Source organism: Trifolium pratense, linkage group LG3 (genome assembly GCF_020283565.1).
Source record: "Trifolium pratense cultivar HEN17-A07 linkage group LG3, ARS_RC_1.1, whole genome shotgun sequence".
In the NCBI taxonomy this organism is placed as follows: Eukaryota; Viridiplantae; Streptophyta; class Magnoliopsida; order Fabales; family Fabaceae; genus Trifolium; species Trifolium pratense.
The window spans coordinates 20381538-20402343 of record NC_060061.1 but is presented as its reverse complement, the minus strand read 5'-3'; the positions used below and the strand labels follow the sequence as shown (position 1 = coordinate 20402343).

At 33.7% G+C, this 20806-nt stretch overlaps 1 long non-coding RNA gene across 2 annotated transcripts; it reads left to right on the top strand.

The window, feature by feature from the left end:
• The first annotated feature begins 8154 nt into the window (after nucleotides 1-8154).
• LOC123912704 lies at nucleotides 8155-11254 on the top strand. 2 transcript variants are annotated; one of them, XR_006811448.1, is made up of 4 exons: nucleotides 8162-9274; nucleotides 9358-9473; nucleotides 10433-10499; nucleotides 11088-11254. It is a non-coding gene; the product is annotated as an uncharacterized LOC123912704 (long non-coding RNA). The 2 variants fall into 2 exon arrangements; XR_006811447.1 differs by having other exon boundaries at nucleotides 8155-9274; nucleotides 9358-10499.
• The last annotated feature ends 9552 nt before the right edge of the window (nucleotides 11255-20806 follow it).

The following is a 20806-nucleotide window of genomic DNA, read 5'->3' as shown; positions in this document are numbered from 1 at the left end:
TTCAACAAGACATAATAGAACAATAACTTCAACCAATCAAACTACTAGTATTTTTTTAAATCACAATTATACACAAGACAAATTGTCAACTAATAAAAAATTTAAATAAACTATTTTCATGAAAATTGCGACACAATTACAACGCCGGTTCCTTATAAACCGTTGTTCGCTATGTTAATTGTATGACTTTGCGGCTGTTCTTTTCAAACCCTCGGTGGCTCAAATTTGAAAAAAAAAACGCTACACCTTTCCTTTTTCCTTCGTCTTTTTTTGCAATCACAAGTCTCAAGCTACGACTCATAATCATTCATAATTGTTAAATCCTTTTTTCCCTCTTCTTTTTCTTGAAAAATGTTCAACCCTAGTTTCATTTCAGCAAAGTTGTGATTCAGAATTGTTCACTCATTTTGAAAATCGTTCAACTTCAGAACCGTTCAACTTCGATTCAGTCAACAGATCTCACTCAGAATCGTTCAGTTAAGTTGTGGATATGGAAGTCTGAAAATCGTTCAACCCTAGTTTCATTTTAGCAAAGTTTCGATTCAGTTCAACTTCCGAATATGGTGCCTAACATTTAGCAGCGGTTTTGAAACCGCTGCAAAATCCTCTTTTTAATTTGAATTTTTTCCACCTATTATTTGCGGCGGTTTTTTAAATTTTGCGGAGGCTTTTTTCAAATTTAAAAATAAAAAATTTGCCGCCTAAATTTTGCGGCGGCCATGAAATCGCCCCAAATTCCTCCATGTGAAATTTTTTTCCCGCTAATATTTTTCGGCGGCTTAGAACCGCCGCTAATTCCTCTATTTAAATTCCCTCCCATTTTTTTTTTGCGTCGGTTTACAACCGCTGCCAAACTCACTAAAACCGCTGCAATTATATTTTTTTTATCCTGTTCCGTCGGAAATTTTTCCATGGGCTCAAGGCCGCTGGGTAAATTTGACCGGTAATACTAATAAGGAAATAAGTAAATCAGTGATTAATTGTATAATTATTTTCATCATGGTTTGCTGTAATTGGTTGTAACATATAATTAGCTGTGCATTCTTAGCTGTAATGAGAGAATCTCGTAGAATCAATAATAGGAGAAATTGTAGGCAAATTCTATGTGAAATAAGTTGTATATATTGACACCATGAGGAATGAAATAATCATCTTTTCTCTGCCAATTTCTATTATGGCATCAGAGCTAAAAGATCTGAAAGATGAGAAAAAACCAGAGTCTTCTGAGAATCAACACCAAGGGAAGCGAAAATCTTCTCCTTTTGATCTTAACTCAAATGACAATCCTGGGAATCTGATTACTCAAGTGCAGCTGCGAGGCGAAAATAATTATGACGAATGGACGCGTGCCATGAAGACATCTCTTCGTGCAAGAAGAAAATGGGGGTTTATTGAAGGCACCGTAAAGAAACCAGATGAAGGTACTGCTGAAATAGAAGATTGGTGGACTGTTCAGTCCATGCTTGTGTCATGGATCCTGAACACGGTGGAACCGAATCTGCGTTCTACCATGACTTATATGGAGAATGCACGAGATTTGTGGGAAGATATTAAGGAAAGATTTTCAGTTGCTAATGGTCCTAAAATTCACCAACTGAAAGCAGATCTAGTTGCATGTAAACAATCCGGAATGACTATAGCGGCTTATTACGGGAAGCTGAAATTGCTATGGGATGAACTTGCGAACTATGAGCAAGTACCTGTCTGTAATTGTGAGGGCTGCAGCTGTCGTATAACCACCAAACTTGAGAAGCGCAGAGAGGAGGAACGAGTGCATCAATTTCTGATGGGACTCGATGACGTTGTCTATGGAACGGCGCGTTCCAACCTGCTTGCTTCCGATCCGCTGCCAAATCTGAATAGAATTTATTCTGTCATGATACAAGAAGAACGAGTCAGAACTATCGCAAGGAACAAAGAAGAGCGAGGAGATGTTATGGGACTCGCAGTCCAAATTGGAGGAAAGAATAGAGGTCGTGATGAGTTCAAAGACAAGTGCACTAACTGCAACAGAGATGGGCATGTTGCCGCTAATTGCTTTCAGCTAATTGGATATCCCGATTGGTGGGGTGATAGGCCGTGAGGTGAAGGCAAAAGCGGTACACGAGGTAGAAGCCAAAATCGAGGAGCAGGTCGAGGAAAAGGGGCTGCTATTGTACGTGCCAATGCTGCTCAAGCTGGTGGAAATTCTTCTGCAAGAGAGGCAGAGAGCCATGGATTTCCAGGAATAACTTCTGATCAGTGGCAGAAGCTGATGGAGATTTTAAACATACAACCAGACACGGCAGAAAGAATGACAGGTAAATCACAAAGTAATGAATGGATACTAGACAGTGGAGCATCAAATCACATGACAGGGACCTTAGAAATCATGCGTGAATTGCATGATATACAAACCTGCCCCATCGGTTTACCAGACGGGAAGAATGCAAGCGCAACTAAGGAAGGAGTTGTCTTGTTGGATGAAGGGTTAAAGTTAAATAATGTCCTCTATGTTCCAAATCTCAAGTGCAATCTAATATCACTTTCTCAACTGATGGATGATTTAGATTGTATTGTTCACTTTTCTGATAAGTTGTGTGTTATGCAGGACCGCACCTCGAGGATGTTGAATGGAGCGGGTAAACGGAGGGATGGGCTGTATTACTTCCGAACAATTCAAAGAGTGCAAGCATGCAGTGTTGTGGGAGTAAATCAGCTTGAGTTGTGGCATCGACGGCTAGGACACCCCTCTTTAAAGGTTACTCGACTAGTCTCAGGCACTAGTAAGAATAATGATCATGTTGAGTTGAATAAAAATTGTGATGTGTGTTTGAGAGCAAAACAAACTAGAGAAAAGTTTTCTCTTAGTGAACATGTAGCTAATGATGCATTTGAATTAATTCATTGTGATTTATGGGGTCCTTATAGAACTGCTTCATCTTGTGGCGCTTTTTATTTTGTGACTATTGTAGATGATTATTCTCGAGCTGTGTGGATTTATTTAATTGGTGATAAAAGAGAAGTTTCGCAAACACTCATAAATTTCTTCACCTTGATCAAAAGACAATTTGATAAACAAGTAAAAATATTTAGAAGCGATAATGGAACAGAATTTGTTTGCATGAAACGTTATTTTCACGAAAATGGGATCATATTTCAAACGTCGTGTGTTGGTACACCTCAACAAAACGGGAGAGTTGAGAGAAAGCATAGACACATCCTTAATGTGGCGCGAGCTTTGCGATTCCAAAGTAATCTTCCTATTGATTTTTGGGGTGAATGCATACTAGCAGCAGGATATTTGTTGAATAGGACCCCTTCTGCAATTTTGAATGGCAAAACTCCATATGAGATGTTGCACGGACAAGCACCCTCACTTGAACACATACGAGTGTTTGGATGTCTATGCTATGCACATAATCTGAACAGAAAAGGAGATAAATTTGCTAGTAAAAGTAGAAAATGTATTTTTATTGGATACCCCTATGGAAAGAAAGGATGGAGATTGTTTGATCTTGAAAATAGAGAACAATTTGTTTCTCGAGATGTAGAATTTTTCGAAACCGAATACCCTTTTGCTAGCACGGCCGAAGTTGTATCCGAGAGAATTTTAACTCATGTACCGCATGATGAAGATGCTGATTTAGATGAGGAAGAGTTGGATAAGGGTGTTGAAGTTGGGGAGACTTTGTGCTCTGACCAAGGTCATCCTGCCTTAGATGAGAAGGGGGGTAATGAAATTGAAGTGGAAGATCAATTGAACTTGGAAGCATTGTCAGAAAATGTAGCAGAATTGCCAAGTCAAACTATAGAGACTTTGGGGAAAGGACAAAGACAAAAATTTCCCTCCACTAAATTGAAAGGTTTTGTCACTCACACTGCTCAAAAGATAAGCCCATCCAGCCAATTGCCTTCTCTATCATCATTCTCAGGTATGCCTTATCCGATAACACATTATGTTAATCTTGAAAAGTTTTCGCTTGCACATCGAGCTTTTGTTGCAGGTCTTGATCATAGTAAAGAACCTACCTCTTATGTTGAGGCGGTAAAAGACCATAGATGGAGGGAAGCAATGCAAAGTGAGATTCAAGCACTTGAGAATAATGGAACATGGTCTGTCACTCATTTACCTCCAGGAAAGAAGAAACTTGGATGTAAATGGGTTTACAAAATTAAGCACAAATCTGATGGGACGGTAGAAAGATTTAAGGCTCGCTTGGTGATACTTGGAAATCACCAAATTGAAGGTATAGATTATAATGAAACATTTGCTCCCGTTGCTAAAATGGTGACAGTGCGCACTGTGTTGGCAGTAGCTGCAACGAAAAATTGGGAGTTACACCAGATGGATGTACATAATGCATTTCTTCACGGGGATCTTCAGGAAGAAGTCTTTATGAAACCACCGCCCGACTTTCACACTACACAGCCTGGAATGGTATGTAGACTCCATAAATCTTTGTATGGACTCAAACAAGCTCCACGTTGTTGGTTTGCCAAGCTGTCCACTGCACTCAAAACATATGGGTTCGAACAATCATTATATGATTACTCTTTATTTGTGCTACAACGACAAGACTGTTTTCTTGCGGTGTTAGTTTATGTTGATGACCTTATTATTACTGGGAATGATCACATTGCTATTTCGACATTCAAAACATATTTGCATACTTGTTTTCATATGAAGGATTTGGGAACTCTAAAATATTTTCTTGGCGTAGAAGTTGCAAGGTCAACAACTGGAATCCTTCTCTGTCAAAGGAAATATGCTCTAGACATAATTTCTGAAACTGGCCTTCTTGGTTCTAAGCCTGCTTCTACACCTCTTGAGCAAAACCATCGCTTGGCTCTTGCTACCGGTGATATCCTTGCCCAACCTGAGAAGTATCGACGGTTAGTTGGACGTCTTATTTATCTATGTTTCACGAGACCAGAACTCTCGTACTGTGTTCACATTTTGTCTCAATTCATGCAACAACCGAGGCAAGAACATTGGGAGGCTGCTTTGCGGGTAGTGCGCTATCTAAAAGGAAATCCTGGGCAAGGCATTTTGTTGCGGCATGATAGTTCATTGCAACTGTATGGATGGAGTGATTCAGATTGGGCTAGCTGTCCTCTAACGCGCCGCTCACTCACAGGTTGGTTTATACTCCTTGGTAACTCTCCCATCTCTTGGAAAACCAAGAAGCAACACACTGTTTCTCGATCTTCTGCCGAAGCTGAATACCGATCTATGGCTACCATATGTTGTGAGTTGAAATGGCTCAAAGGTCTTCTGTCTAGTCTTGGTATCTCGCATACTCAACCAATGCAAATTTACTGCGATAGTCAGGCAGCTCTCCATATAGCTAAAAATCCAGTTTTTCACGAACGAACCAAGCATATTGAAGTTGATTGTCACTTTATCCGAGACGAGATAGTCAAAGATCACATTCGCTCTACATATGTCCCTACTACTGCTCAACTGGCTGATATCTTTACAAAAGCACTTGGAAGATCTCAATTTCTTTCTCTGCTTGGCAAGTTGGGCATTCACAATCTCCATGCTCCAACTTGAGGGGGGGTAATAAGGAAATAAGTAAATCAGTGATTAATTGTATAATTATTTTCATCATGGTTTGCTGTAATTGGTTGTAACATATAATTAGCTGTGCATTCTTAGCTGTAATGAGAGAATCTCGTAGAATCAATAATAGGAGAAATTGTAGGCAAATTCTATGTGAAATAAGTTGTATATATTGACACCATGAGGAATGAAATAATCATCTTTTCTCTGCCAATTTCTATTAAATACTAAAAATTCTTGTAGTGGTAGAAACACTATCACTTTCAGTAGCAACGGTAGGCAATGCGGTTGTTATAGAAGAAGAAGAATCAATGTCCATCAGGTTACACCAACATCGGCAATAGAGCACGAATTTGGACCTATGCAGATATGTTGCAGCGTGTCTCTTGCTTGAAGTTCCAAACTCATGAATAACTATGATTGTGTACAAGAAATAGTTACAGTAGATACATCATGTAAAAGTAAAACACAAAACAAGTTTATTAGGCTCTTGATTCAAAAGACAAATTTGTTAGGCTCTTTAAAGAGACAAAATCAGTTTTAACGATCACATGTGAAGTGCACAATATTTTATCTACAGGTTTAAAGTTGTAAACTAGTTAGTGCACACAAAAGGCATAACATAGTTACACATCACAATTTAACGATCCAAGTTTACATAAAACTAGGAATATACCGTGCTATTGCACGGGTCGTAACGTTACGCCGATATTTTTAGAAGTTACACTTTGCTAATTAAAATTAAAAAAAAATTATTTAATGTATTATGAGTCAGTAGTATAATTTGTCCTATGTATGATTTTATTTTCAAATTGTTATAAGTTCTATAAATCAATAGCATAATTTATCCCATGTCAGATTTATTTAGTATATATCATAGTTATTTTGAGATTGTTATGAGTTTCATTAATCAATAGCATAATTTGTCATATATATGATTTATTTAATATATATGATTGTTATGAGTTCTATGAATCAGTAACATAATTTGTCCCATGTAACTACCAATATCATATTTTATCCCACATATTTACTTATATAGTAATTGTTACATACAAAAAAATACGCTAGTTACACTACCAATTTTTTTAATATGCATTATAAATATAAATAGGTGCTTATAAAAATAAAAGGTCAGGGGTGCAGAATAAATAACAGGCGGTGTAAAAGATCTAAATGCGACAAAACCCAGCCCACAATATATGCCCATTTGCATCCCGACACAAACAAAAAATCAAGAGAACGATCAAGTCCATCTGATGGATCAGACATTTCTGATTTGATCACAGGGGGACACATACAGTCCGTTTGATTAATCAAACGGCTGTGATAAAAAACGCACGGTGCACGCGCGTTGCACCAAATCATTAGAGTTTAAATACCCAAACCCCTTCAGATTTTTCATTCTCTCATTTTCTTTCTCTCTCTAACCCTTCTCTCTCTACCCTTACTGCTCTCTCTCTTTGTTGTTGGTGTTCATCAATGTTCTTCAAGAACATGAAGATTCTGGTTGAGCTTCAACCGGACCACCTGTTTCCGGCAGTGGGCTGCCGTGTCGGGCAGTCTCCGGCGGCGGTGCCACCCTGCTGACCACCGCCTACACCAATCAAAACCCTAAAAAATCCCAAATCACTTTTAAAAACACTTATTCACCATTTTAAACACAAATCAAACCTTACAAACAACGAAATATAAACAAACAATTTAAAAATCCAAAAAATGGTTTTCTTTGTTCAGTTACCTCTTTTTCTTTTCGTCTGTTTATGTTTGGTGTTTTGTTTTGTTTGTTTTTATGTTATTTACTTATTTTAGAGATAAAGATTGAAAGTGGTGGTTGTTTGTGTAAGAGGGATTGTAGAGATTTTGAGTGGTTGTAGTTGTATCTCCGGCCACCTTCATCAAGTAAGCTTTCTTTTGGATATTGTTTTTTTGAATCTGTGTGTGGCTTCTTATGCTTTTCTGCACCAACAAAAAAATCAGATCTAGTTTTTTTTTTAGTAGTTTATACATATATTTGTAGATAAATCACTACAAGAAAATAAGCATTTTGCGACACTTCCATTGCGACAACTTGAAAAAAACTGTCGCAATGTGATTTTGTAAAGACATTTGCAACGGTTTATGTGACGGTTTCTACAACCGTCGCAGTGTTTTTGTTCCCATGACCTAAAATTTCATCTTGGCGCCTTGTTAAAATTGAATCCCTCTTTTTCCAAAAAAAAAAAACAATTGAAAATAGAATCCTCACACTCACACAAAAACACTTCTTATTGTTACAAAAAAAACACAAAACACTCTCCTTCGTTGTCTTCACCGCCATTTCCTTCACCACCGATTCTTCACCGCCGTTTCCATCACCACCGCTTCTTCACCTCTGTTTCCTTCTCCGATCATTACCGTAACTGATTTCTTCATCACAGTTTCCTATCACGCCTAATCTACTCATTTTCTTCATCAACCCTAATCCCTAAATCGTTTTCTTCATTCCTTAAATAGCAAAATCGCAAACTGGTTCGTTGCTCTCATTTCAAAACAAGATAATGAATGGGGTATTTCGTTTTCTCTTCAATTTTATTTTTTTATTCAGAGTCAATTGAAAATTGAAGAAAATAGGGATCTTTTGGTGGTTTTTGGTGTTTTTGAGATGGTAACCGGTATGAATTGTTCACTAATTGATTCATTGATAGGTATTTAGCTTATTGGAGTTTTTGGGTTTTATTGATTTATTGCATTTAGATGGAACTCTTGTGAATCACAATACCAAATATTTTCCAATTGGACCAGTTTATTTGTTATCTGTTTTAGTTTGATGATTTATCAATTATCATGTTGTATAGGTTGTTTTCTTTGCTTCTGCTTCTGCTGTTAGTATTTCTTTCCCTATGATATATGGAGCCTTTGTAAGGTTGACCACAACCAGTATTCCAACTGATGGGTGAGTACATCATGTGTATTTATTGAAAATCAGGCATAGTTGGTGCAATTGTGTTCACTTGTTTTGAGTAAAATAAATGTCTTGTTTAATATATGGCTTCATTCTTGCTTGAGTACTAGATTTTGGGGGTTGGGGCATTGCTAATAGTTACTGAGCATGAGTGCAAGTTCCTAACTATGCTTGATTGTAAACTTTTGATTACTTTCTATAGGTGTTGTGCAAAAAGGTATTTAATGCTATTTTTAGAGACTGTAATGGTATTTCCATTTTCTACTTATGTTTTGTTGATTGAAATTCTATGGTGATTGAATTTGCTTCATCGCCGTTTTCTATCACAAGCACTAAATCCCTAGTCATCGACCTAAATCCTTAAATTGTTGTTTCCTTCATTTCAATACCTAATCCCTAAATTTTCGACGAAGCTTCTCAATTTCTGGCTAGTGACAAAGCTTCTATTTCTTTCTCTCGTTGAACATAGTTCATTGTTTTCATATCAGGTTCCTTGTTCTCTCTTTGAGCAAGTTATCCTTTGAAAAAACAACTATCAGCTGATTGTATCATAGCTTTGCTTTGGATCTGTTTTTGTTGGTTGTGAAGATTAGTAGAATGGCATGTTAGGTTGAGAATTGAAATTTAAGATTTTGTATGATTTTTATGATGTTTTTTTTTTTGAGAATTGATTGTTTGTTTTGTTTTGTGAGGTTTGGATGAGTAGATCTGCTTCATACATTTAGCTACTTGCCTTGTGATCTTAATTTCATCGATCATACTAGTGACATTGGATGGAAAGAGTAAGTTTTTCTATCATTTGTTATTGATTCTTGTTTTGTTTCAGGAATGGAGATTGATCAGTTGATGTGTGTTTGTTTATTAGACACCAGTGTGCGAGGCCGACAATTGTTGATCCGGGGTAGTACATGAATAAGAAGTAAGATGTGTTTTGTGTTACATAGACGAGAAGTAAACCAGCTGCTTTCAAACTTTTCACAGGTGAAGATTCTTTTTCTTGTCTTCTGGGTTTTTTTTCCTTTATATATATGTTGCTCTATGTTTGCATAGTGGTTTTATACTTTTTTCAACATTGCCAGCTTTTTAGTGTTAATTTTGGTTTAGCTTCTATCTTGTGGAGCTTTTCACTTGAATTAAGTTTGCAGTTCACCACTTGTTGAAAAGTCTTTATTGGTGTTCATGAAGAAGTTAAATGAGAGAGCTTTTGAGAAAATTGAGATAAAAAACTAATGTCAACTTATACAAGAAGCTATTGGATTTTAACATAGTTAATTGGATTTTATTCTATTGACTTTGTATCGTAATTTCATACAACAATGATGAATTTTGATTCTAATAGCACCTAATAAGATTAATCATGAAAATGTCAAAAATTCACATAAGAACTTTGAAACACCAAATAAAAGGTAATATACAGAGGTTGATTTTTTAATATATGTTTCTTGTTGCTTACATTTTTTCATTTTCCTCTTCTGGTTTTTGAGCTACTTGTAGAGTCGGCTTTAGAGATTTGTTACAATATTGGAAGTCATGGTGCACATTGAAGCAAAATTGTATGGATGGAACTAGTAGCATATAAAAGGATTTCCAACTTTTGTAGAAAATGTGGTGTTCATTTTTATTCTAGAGTTGATACATTCAGTGGTGGATGCTTTCTTTGTTAACTTAAATTTTGTTCCCGAATAGTAAATGTTACTAGTAACTAAAACTTAAATATGAGAAACTTGACTAAAATGTTGAGTTTCCCTTTCTTTGAGCAGAATCTGATTTAGTGTGTCTCCCTTTTGTTAGTCTGAAATACTGAGTTTCCCCAAGTTTCTTAATAGTTTTTTTTTTGTCTCTTGTTTGAGGGGTTTGGTCATTCATGCAATTCATTACTTTACTCACACATATAGTGATTGAATTCAACTAAAGATAGAAGCATTTCTCATTTTGCGCAGCCAATTTCTTAAGTCTGCTGCCAAATTTTAACCCTGCTGCTGATTTTGTAACTCTGCTACCGTTTTCGTAAGTCCTTTCCTCCTTTTGTCTCTTTTCTTTGTTTTATGTTGCTTTTAGTTTGGGGATTAGTAGATAAACTTTAATCAAGTAATAAATGCATTAAGGGACTTACTATCATGGTGTAGGTACTGAACGCATTGTAGGATTTTGGTATGGCTTTGGTTGCTTTATATGCTAAATGAAGATAATGTATGAGTGCACTCCTATTGTATTGCTGTCTTGTTTTTAGGATTGGTATTGCTGACTTTTTTTTTTTTTTGTTATGAGACACTACTTATGTCTACAAAACATATTTGCTCTTTGAAAATCCCTGGGGTTGACCATGATTTGGTTTGAAATCAAGATATTTATAACATTGTAATTTACCGAGTTCTATTTTTGTGAGTTAGAGAGTTTTTGTTTGGATAAGATATCATATTACTATGGTATTCTTGTTCTCAGTTCATTTATTTGATATGTTTAGAAAAGAGACACCATTATGTATATTTGAAGCTATGAACCATTTATCTTGTGGAATTATGCCATGGACTAAGTCAATTTGTTCAATTCTGTTCGTTTTTTTAAGTATCCTAATATATAGTTATGTTTTTTCAGGTAATTGAATAAGAAGAATCGAGAAATGATTAAGGATCATGAAGCAACATAACATACTAGGGATTGCTTTTTTTCCTTTTAGAGTTTCAAGTTGTTTAATTAAATTTTTTATGTGTATGAATGTTGTCACTATTAAATTAATTATATGAATGAAATTAAATTATTTATATACTTGTGCATTTTAATTCTCCTAATCTTGTATGGTTATTATAATTGTTATTTAATAAGCCACCAAAGGGAATTAAAAAAATTAAAATCATATTTTAAAAAAAATATGCTTGCGACGGTTTTGTAACCGTCGCAACCTCTGCTATTAAATATGTGGGAAAAAATATAGGGATAGTTAGGAACCGTTGCAAGAACAATTGCGACAGTTGTAACGACGGTTTTCAAAATCGTTGCAATGTTCTCTTGCGACACACAAATCAGCAACGGTTAGACAATCGTCGCAGATGTGCAATTGCGACACTTGAAACCGTTGCAAACTGCAATTTTAACTGTCGCAAAGTGCTTATTTTCTTGTAGTGAATGTTGGTCCTTTTGTTGGTACCATAAAAGATTTCTTTTCTTTTCGTTTTACATTTATATGAAATTCCTTTTGCTTATAAAAAAATTAAAAGATGTATTTTTTTAGATATGTTAGTTATTTGTTGTTTGGAGTTTGTTGATATTCATGTTTTTGTTTTTTCATATGTTTCTGTTGTTTTTATATAAAAATTTTAAAATATATATCTATTGAAATCTGATTGTATTATTTTTTATGAAGAAGATGAAGTAATTGTAAAATCTTATAAAAGTGAAGAATAATAGAACAAATTTTATTTTTTTTAGATTTGTAAATTTGTTCCTCACAATATTTTATTTTTTCATTGAATAATTTTGTTCTATTTTTTATTTACATACTAAAATATTTTTATGAGTTGAGAAAAAATAAATCAAAGGTTTATATAGAATCAAACAATAGAGAAAGAAAAGAACAAAAAGGATATATATAAATCTAACTTCTCTCTTTCTTTTTCGGTCCCTTCACTTTCCTTGCTGCAACCTTCATTTTTTTTTCATTGTTTTCTTCTTGAACAATGTCTGAGATTAATGAGAGTTTTGATATACTTTTTCAAGATCTGACAAATAAAAAAGTTAGAAGTAGCAAGATATTCATAAAAATTACAGAACAACAACACTGTTTTTAGCAAGATATCCATTATGCAAAAAAATAAATAAAATGAAATTAATGAGTTTCAAATTGAAAGCTTACATGTTGTCTTTCGCGTAAATCATTTTCGCATTTGAAAAAGATAGAATAAAATTAACAAAAAATTAGAGAGCAATATTCAAATAATAAGAAAAAAGCTTGAATAATATATTTTGTAGTTGTTTTTCATGTTAATCATTTATGAATAATATTTTGTGGTAGTTCATTTTAAAAAATAACTAATGAAAAAGTGATATAAAAGAGAATGTTGTGAAGATGATACCTAGAAGTAGTTTTTTTTTTCTCCCTAGAAGTAGATTTTGTTCATGAATCTTGAGTAGAATTTGTTCAATCATGAAAAGTGTTATAATATTCAACTTTTCCGTGTTTTCATTTGTTGCGACCAAAGAAATGCTTTCAACTTTTCTGCAAAAAAAAAAATAAATTCATTCAAGCTTAGATTATGTGATTACGTCTCGTCAAATGTAGTTTTTAGAGTCTTTTTAATTAAGTTTTAGTTTATTGTTATTAGTTTAATAATTAATTTAAGGGAAATTTGAATAAATTGTGGTTTTGAAATATTTGTGTGACTTATATATGTTTTCTTTAGACTGATCTCTAATCCGCCAAAGTTTAGTGTTTTATTTGAATTGTCAGCAGGTAAGAAAGTTTGAATGAAAAAATAGTCAATTTAAAGTCCCATAATTTTGTACAAAACAAGTATATATCATAAGTGCAAAGTCTTTGTGGGGTGAGAATAGAAAATGTGAGCCTGGCCCATGTCACAAAGTGAAAAACATTGGGTTGATTATTGAAAAAAAGCACTACACGGAACTGGAGAGAAAAATATAGGTCTTGGCTACTTGTGTTGATATATAAGGGACGAGTACAGGAACCTAAGGGGATCCACGCACAGACTGAGAGAAGAGAAGGCAGCACAGGACGAGAGAGAGAGAGAGGAGAATCTCCTTGCACTTTGGAGAACAATTCTTTCGACCATTCAAGTGCAATTGTGTAATTCTTAATTCCTCTTTTGATTGTTATGAGTAGCTAATTTTCTATTGTTAGGGATGAGTAAATCTAGATGACTATTCTTGTTCTATGATTTGATTTATGATTATTGAAGAAGTTTATTGAATTATTTTACTTATCTCCGCGCTTAATGCTTTTATCGCTTGGCCGCCGTTAAATTGATTTGTGGTTCATATTGTGATACGGGAGTTGAATTTATGAATGCTTTGAGATAAGAAATTCTTGCCTTTGTAATTTAGGAATAGATGCAAACCCTTGAAACCAATTTAGAATTCTTGTTCATTCATGCTTAATTCTAATCTTAAATTCACTAAGGAATTAGGGGTTATTTTAGAATTAACGATTCTGTCACTAAGGAATTAGGGCACGAATAATTTAGAGAATTCGGTAATAATTTGATAAATAGATTCAATTGTTATAGTCAAGTCAGAAACTCAAAATAGGAGTCTAGTGAAACTCATCCCTGACATTTTTATTATTATCAAATACAAAGGAATTTTCGTTGTCATTATTATTATTGCTATTGCAACCAATTAAACTAAAACCTTTTGTTCAATCGAGTAAAAATCACAATTCAACAGTATAACGCGATCCTTGAGTTCGACACTCGGTCTTACCGTTTTAAATATATTACTTGCACGATTCAGTACACTTGCTGAATTCGCCATCAAGTTTTTGGCGCCGTTGCCGGGGATTGCCAAATCACTGTTGAATTTTTATTTTTGCTTAATTGGAATTTTTTGCTCTGCAACAAAATTATAGTTTTTCTTTTATTTTTTATTTTTGTTCTATTTTTGTTTTATTTGTTGAGATTACTAATGTTGTGTGCTAGTGGTGTTTTTTTTTCTTCTTTGATTGAGATACTTATTCACCATAGAGCATGAAAGAATTTGATGATTCTGTCCTACGACAAATATTGGAAGAGCTTGATACTTGTCTTCTAACTGCTCAATGTCGGATACTTGAGGGACAAATCACGAGAGATGAATTTGAACAAGAGCTTCTTCAGGTGCGATTTCTTAGGGATGATGTTTATGAAGAAGAGTATAAGGATGAAACTTTTGAGTATAATTTTCCACCACCAGAAGAAGAGGAATGTTACATGAAAAAGATCAATTGGGAACAAATGTTACCTCCTCAAGTGTTACCGAAAGATTCATATGACAAGAACTCTCACATCAAAGATGTTTTGATTGAATTCATGAATATTAATCAAGGTTCAATTGACAAATTTGAAAGCCAATGCGAAAGATTATATGAACAAATAGTGGAATTTGAAAAGATGAATGAGAAGTTGGAGATTGGAGATGACCTCATTGATGTGAAAAAGAAAGATGAGGAGGAAGAATTAATAAAAGTTGAGGATGATCTAGTGGAAACTCGAAAGTTGAGACTTTTGAGTAGTGAATATGTTGAACAAGAAATTTCTCAACATAAAAACATTCCTCAAATTTTTTTTAGCAACAAGGTAGAGAAAAAAGAGGAGATTGACGAAGTTTTGGATGACATTTATGCCTTGTTCTTCAATTTCCACCTGAAAAAGTTATGGAAGAAGCATCATCTATATCTCAAGTTCATGGAGTTCCTACCCAACAAAATGAAGAAGAAGGATGATGTGTTCTTTGTGTCATATATGCCACCTTAATAGTGGTTGATGTGTCAAGCTAATGACATTAAAGAAGCGCTGCATGGGAGGCAACCCATGAGAGGTAACTTAGCTTTAATTTCAATTTTATTTTCTTGTTTATGTTAGTTCTAAAATTGCCTGTTGAGTCTGAATAAATACTTTTGAGAGAATTAGTCACGTCCCGAATTTGATCTGTTTGAAATATTGATTTTCTTGTGTGGTTTGATTTTGAACACTTAACTTGATTGAACTGTTAGTTGGTCTCTATCTTAGAAAAAACTGTTAGCTTGCACAATTGATTGCTTTTTGATTATATTAGTCTGCCGATGATTTTGATGGAATAATATCTTTTGTTTGACATGATGCCTATGCTCTTATTTCTCTCTATTATCCCAACTGTGAACTTTTGAGCCTAAACACCTGAATTTTTTTTCTTGATGTGTGATATGTCCAGACATGTGTTTTTCCTTCAGAACTTGCATTTATTCTTAACGGCATTGCATATGATTTTTGCATTACACTGAGGCATGTTGTTTGGTACCTTGAGCCTTTTCTGACCACCCTATGAATAATATTATCCTTTGCTAAACCCCTTTGAGCCTGATACCCTTTTATTGTGTTACTGAGCCACATTACAAGCCAAAGACCGAAAAAAAAATATACCCACCTTACTTGGAGTTAATTAGGGACTTCTCATTGAGTCTTGGTAAAATTTTAAGTTTGGGGTTGCTCATGGGATAGCAACCTTTAAGTTTGGGGTGACAATTGAAAGAAGAATGAATGGTTTTGGGGAAAAGAGAGCAAACACAAAAAAATTGAAGAACTGTGAAAGAGAAAGAAAAAAAAGAGAATTGAAAAAAAAATGAAAGAAAGAAAGAAAAATTGGAAGAAAAAAAAAAAGAAAAGAAAATCAAAAGCCAAAAATATGCATTTAAATTTTTGTGCTAAAGGTTGTGATTAGACAACAGTTCTCTAAGCTCTCAAGTTTTATCTTATTAAAGGTTTTGGTGTGAATTGTAACAAGTGGACATATTGAGATAGTCTATCTAACTCCAAGTCTTTAGCCTACTATCCAAAAATATATATCCCACCTTCACCTAAGCCCCGTTATAACCTGAAAAGTCCTCTAAAAGTGTATGCATAATTATTTTGTGATTGCTGTATAGAATTTTTTCAAGCTTATGGTAGGCGGATGCATGATCTAGGATTTGAGTGATATTCTTAACCCTTAAACACTTGAGAGAATTTTGTGAGATTGTGTGAAGAGAGAGATATGAGTTTGATGGATAAGTGTTGAATGAATTGCATTGCGTTCTTGATCGATTGTTTGTGGATGAAAGTGATCTTGAGTATGATATTTTTGTTTGCTGACATGTTTGCTAATATTGATTATGAAGATAGATTGACAGGAAAGTTTGGTCACGTGTTTGAAGTTTAATTGCACACTCACTTTTTGAAGTTTTGTTCCTTGAGGACAAGTAACAGAATAAGTTTGGGGTTGTGATTACGTCTCGTCAAATGTAGTTTTTAGAGTCTTTTTAATTAAGTTTTAGTTTATTGTTATTAGTTTAATAATTAATTTAAGGGAAATTTGAATAAATTGTGGTTTTGAAATATTTGTGTGACTTATATATGTTTTCTTTAGACTGATCTCTAATCCGCCAAAGTTTAGTGTTTTATTTGAATTGTCAGCAGGTAAGAAAGTTTGAATGAAAAAATAGTCAATTTAAAGTCCCATAATTTTGTACAAAACAAGTATATATCATAAGTGCAAAGTCTTTGTGGGGTGAGAATAGAAAATGTGAGCCTGGCCCATGTCACAAAGTGAAAAACATTTGGTTGATTATTGAAAAAAAGCACTACACGGAACTGGAGAGAAAAATATAGGTCTTGGCTACTTGTGTTGATATATAAGGGACGAGTACAGGAACCTAAGGGGATCCACGCACAGACTGAGAGAAGAGAAGGCAGCACAGGACGAGAGAGAGAGAGAGGAGAATCTCCTTGCACTTTGGAGAACAATTCTTTCGACCATTCAAGTGCAATTGTGTAATTCTTAATTCCTCTTTTGATTGTTATGAGTAGCTAATTTTCTATTGTTAGGGATGAGTAAATCTAGATGACTATTCTTGTTCTATGATTTGATTTATGATTATTGAAGAAGTTTATTGAATTATTTTACTTATCTCCGCGCTTAATGCTTTTATCGCTTGGCCGCCGTTAAATTGATTTGTGGTTCAACAGTATAACGCGATTCTTGAGTTCGACACTCGGTCTTACCGTTTTAAATATATTACTTGCACGATTCAGTACACTTGCTGAATTCGCCATCATTATGAAATTGGAGTAAGAAAAATCAAAGAACAAATAAAAGAGTAGAGAAGATGAAATAAGAAGGAAGTGATATGAGTGATATATATAAATATGTTTAATTTGATATTTGAAATTTGAATATTAGAATTTGGCTCCCAAAATTGATTCATTGTGACAACTTTTGACATCATTTGCCCTCATTTGGAAAACATGACAATTTCTTAAGTAAGGACAATTTTGACTTTACGAGGAGTATCACCTTTCTTATATTGTTATGGATAAAATCTTTTATTCATACAAAATACATATTTACAAATTCCTCAATAGAAATCCACGTGAAAGTCTATATTAGGGTGAAACACAATGAAGTGAATAAACCGACAGATAAACAAGATAAACATGCTCTTCAACGCAAATTTTTCCATCTACTAAACACTAAGCACAAATTTTCACACCACACACCTTATAATGAAAAGTAATTAGAGAGAATCTACCACTAACACAATGCAAAAGCTCAATTGAAAATGCAAATGTTTTTATATGAAAGTATCTGATGACTCGTTTTTTTTTTTAATTAATATTGATAAAAATTTATTTTAATTTTAAAAAATTTATATTAAAATTGGCAGAAAAATTCTTGGGAGAATACCTGTGGAGTTTTTTCCGCAGCAAAATCTGAAGGAAAATAGGAAATTTCTAGTCGTGAATTAATTTGAATTAAGAAATAAAAACATATCTTTTTTAAGGCCTCTCAGATTACTTCCTTGGATGAAGAGGACTTAATTATTACATGCACAAAAACATGAAATCACTGTCATGCATTATAACAACATTATAAGCTTCCTTTTTTGTAAGAAAATTCCACTGTGTGGTTTTGCTTCATATAAGCAATTAACCGTTAGATAATATAGTTATTATTAGTTATCATGAAGGGTAATTTAGACTTTTCTATTTCCGTATTTCCCTATTATATATTCTTATTGTAAGACTTGCATTTTGATTTTCTAATGAAACCCTAATAGTCTCTTTTGTCATTCTCTTTGTTATCTCTAGATTTAACATTAGCAACAACCCGACCTTAACCCCAACCTCAAGTCATTCAACCTCAAGTTACTAGCCAAGATAGTTCAAGTTTTCTTTGACTTATTTACGGTAATTAAATCTATTCACACCTAGCACATATTCAACTTTTCTTTGACTTATCTTTAATTTTTTTTTTTTTTTAACAGAAAACATTTACATGGCCGCCGAAACACAAAGACAAAGTGAAACGCAATTTTGAAAAAAGGGGTGCAGCTAAGATGTCTCAGATAATGCAAGAAGTTCGGAAAGATTTTGAAGATAAACCAAGTTGGATGGGAGAGGGAGTGTGGGATGACTTGACGCAAATTTGATGAAGATTTAGAAGATTTGTAACTTAATGATTAAGACATTTTAATGAAGACTCTTTATTTGTAACTTAATATTTAGGAAATTTTGGGATTTATGTTTTTTGACTATTGGCTTTGATGATTTAATGTTAGGATAATCGTAGAGAAATTCAATTAAATCGTTATTCAATATTCATTTTGATGTTTCCTGCGAATCAAAATCGTTATTTAATTACCCACAAAAGTTTTAGCTGGGAATCAAAATCGTTTCCTGCGGTGTTTTGGTCCAAATCCGAAGGAAAACATCAAATTTCTAAAAAATTAATTGATATAAAGTAAAACAATATTAATCATTTGTTAATATTTTTGTTAAAATTCTAAAAAATTATTTGTTAATATTTTTTAAATCTTAATCATAATTTTTAAATAAAAAAAAAATCAAAAGCTACCTGTGAAATTTTCTGAAGTAGTAAAATTAGCAGGAAAATTGAATGCCAAAATTCACAGGAAGATCGTTGGGAATTCCTGCGAAATTTCCTAAAACTAAAGAATCCGCAGGAAATTGCTCAGAGTGAAAAATCTACAGGAAAAATATTAGGAATACCTGCGGATTTTCCTGAAACAGAAAAAATCCGCAAAAAATTGCTCGTAGTGGCAAAATCCACTTGAAATGCCTTGGAAATACCTACAGATTATTTTCCGCAGAAAAAATAAGCAGATTTTTTATAGTGTAAAAACTTCATATTTGTATCATGGTAACAAAAATATATTTTAGAACTACTTTAAAAGATCTAGTTAAAAAATATATAAAATTAAATATTCAATCAATAGTATAAATAACTAAAATTATACTTTAACATATGAGTTCGATGAATATCCATCCATTAAAAATATAATAATAGATATGAATTTTATGTTTAATAGTTTTTTTTGTTTATGCGGAGAGCATTTAGACATTAGGGAATAAAGAAGACTTTACCACATCATTTGTCTATATGATCTTCTTGTTATAAAAAAGGAAAAAAAGTATATACAAAAACTAGGGGATATAAACCTAACATAGTGAGTCCATAAAAAATGGAGGACTATTCAAACAAATAACTTCTAGGTAATCCTAAAAGATTAATTAGAAGTCTATAATCTAGTGAATGAACCAATCATCAGTATAATCTATCCAAGAGTCAACAACTCCCTGCAGCCAGCAACAACAACAACAAGTAGAATAGCTTTTTTCGGTAGAATAGCTTTTTTCGGTCCAACACTCTAACATCGAATAATGAGGATATCAAATCATTTCGGAATCAGTCACTAGGACTGGTATGGATAATCATAACCACATAATCAAACCTGAATGGGTGATACATATGCAGAAAATGTTTAAAGCTTTTGGGAGTTCTTTTATGTTGTTTTTATTTTGTATCTTTTTTTCTTTTTTCTTTGAGTACTTCTGGTACTTTTGTACTCTGACTTCTTTTAACTATTATATATATACCTATTTGCCATTAAAAAAAGTGTATAGGTGAATGAATCAACTGCTAACACATAGACGATTTATGCAAGGTTTTAAATTGCGGTCCGCATCCGCAATTGTGGCTGCAGTATTGCTGATGCAGTAGCTACCGCAACCGCATCGCACCGCAATTGTGGTGTGATCTTAATTCACGTGTACGGCCGCATCAGAAGCCGCATCACAACCGCATCGGAAGCCTCATCAGTTGTTTTCGGCGATGTTCCTTCAAATTTTCTTACCAAAAAGTAAAATTTATGAACTTCAAATCCTAATTTGTGTCACATTAATGAAAAATCTTACTTTTAACAATCTCTCAACCGTGTATTTTAAATACATTCAAATTATTGTTTATAGAATAAACTAAGACTATGCAATGGTGGATAAATAGTGTAGTTACATATTAATTTGATTTTATATAGCTTGTGAAATTTCAAAAATCACCAAACTTCGCGCAACCAATTCACTGGGTTTGATTCACAAATCACCAAACTTCGCGCAACCACCAAATGAGCGACGAGTAGAGCACAAAGGACGAAACAACCACGGCAACAAACACCCAATCCATCTATATTTTTTAAATGAATTATATTGAATTTTTTTAAAATGAATTTTTAGAATCCATCGATTTTATACCATCTACATCTCATCCAATCCATCTCTTTTGCCACCCTAATA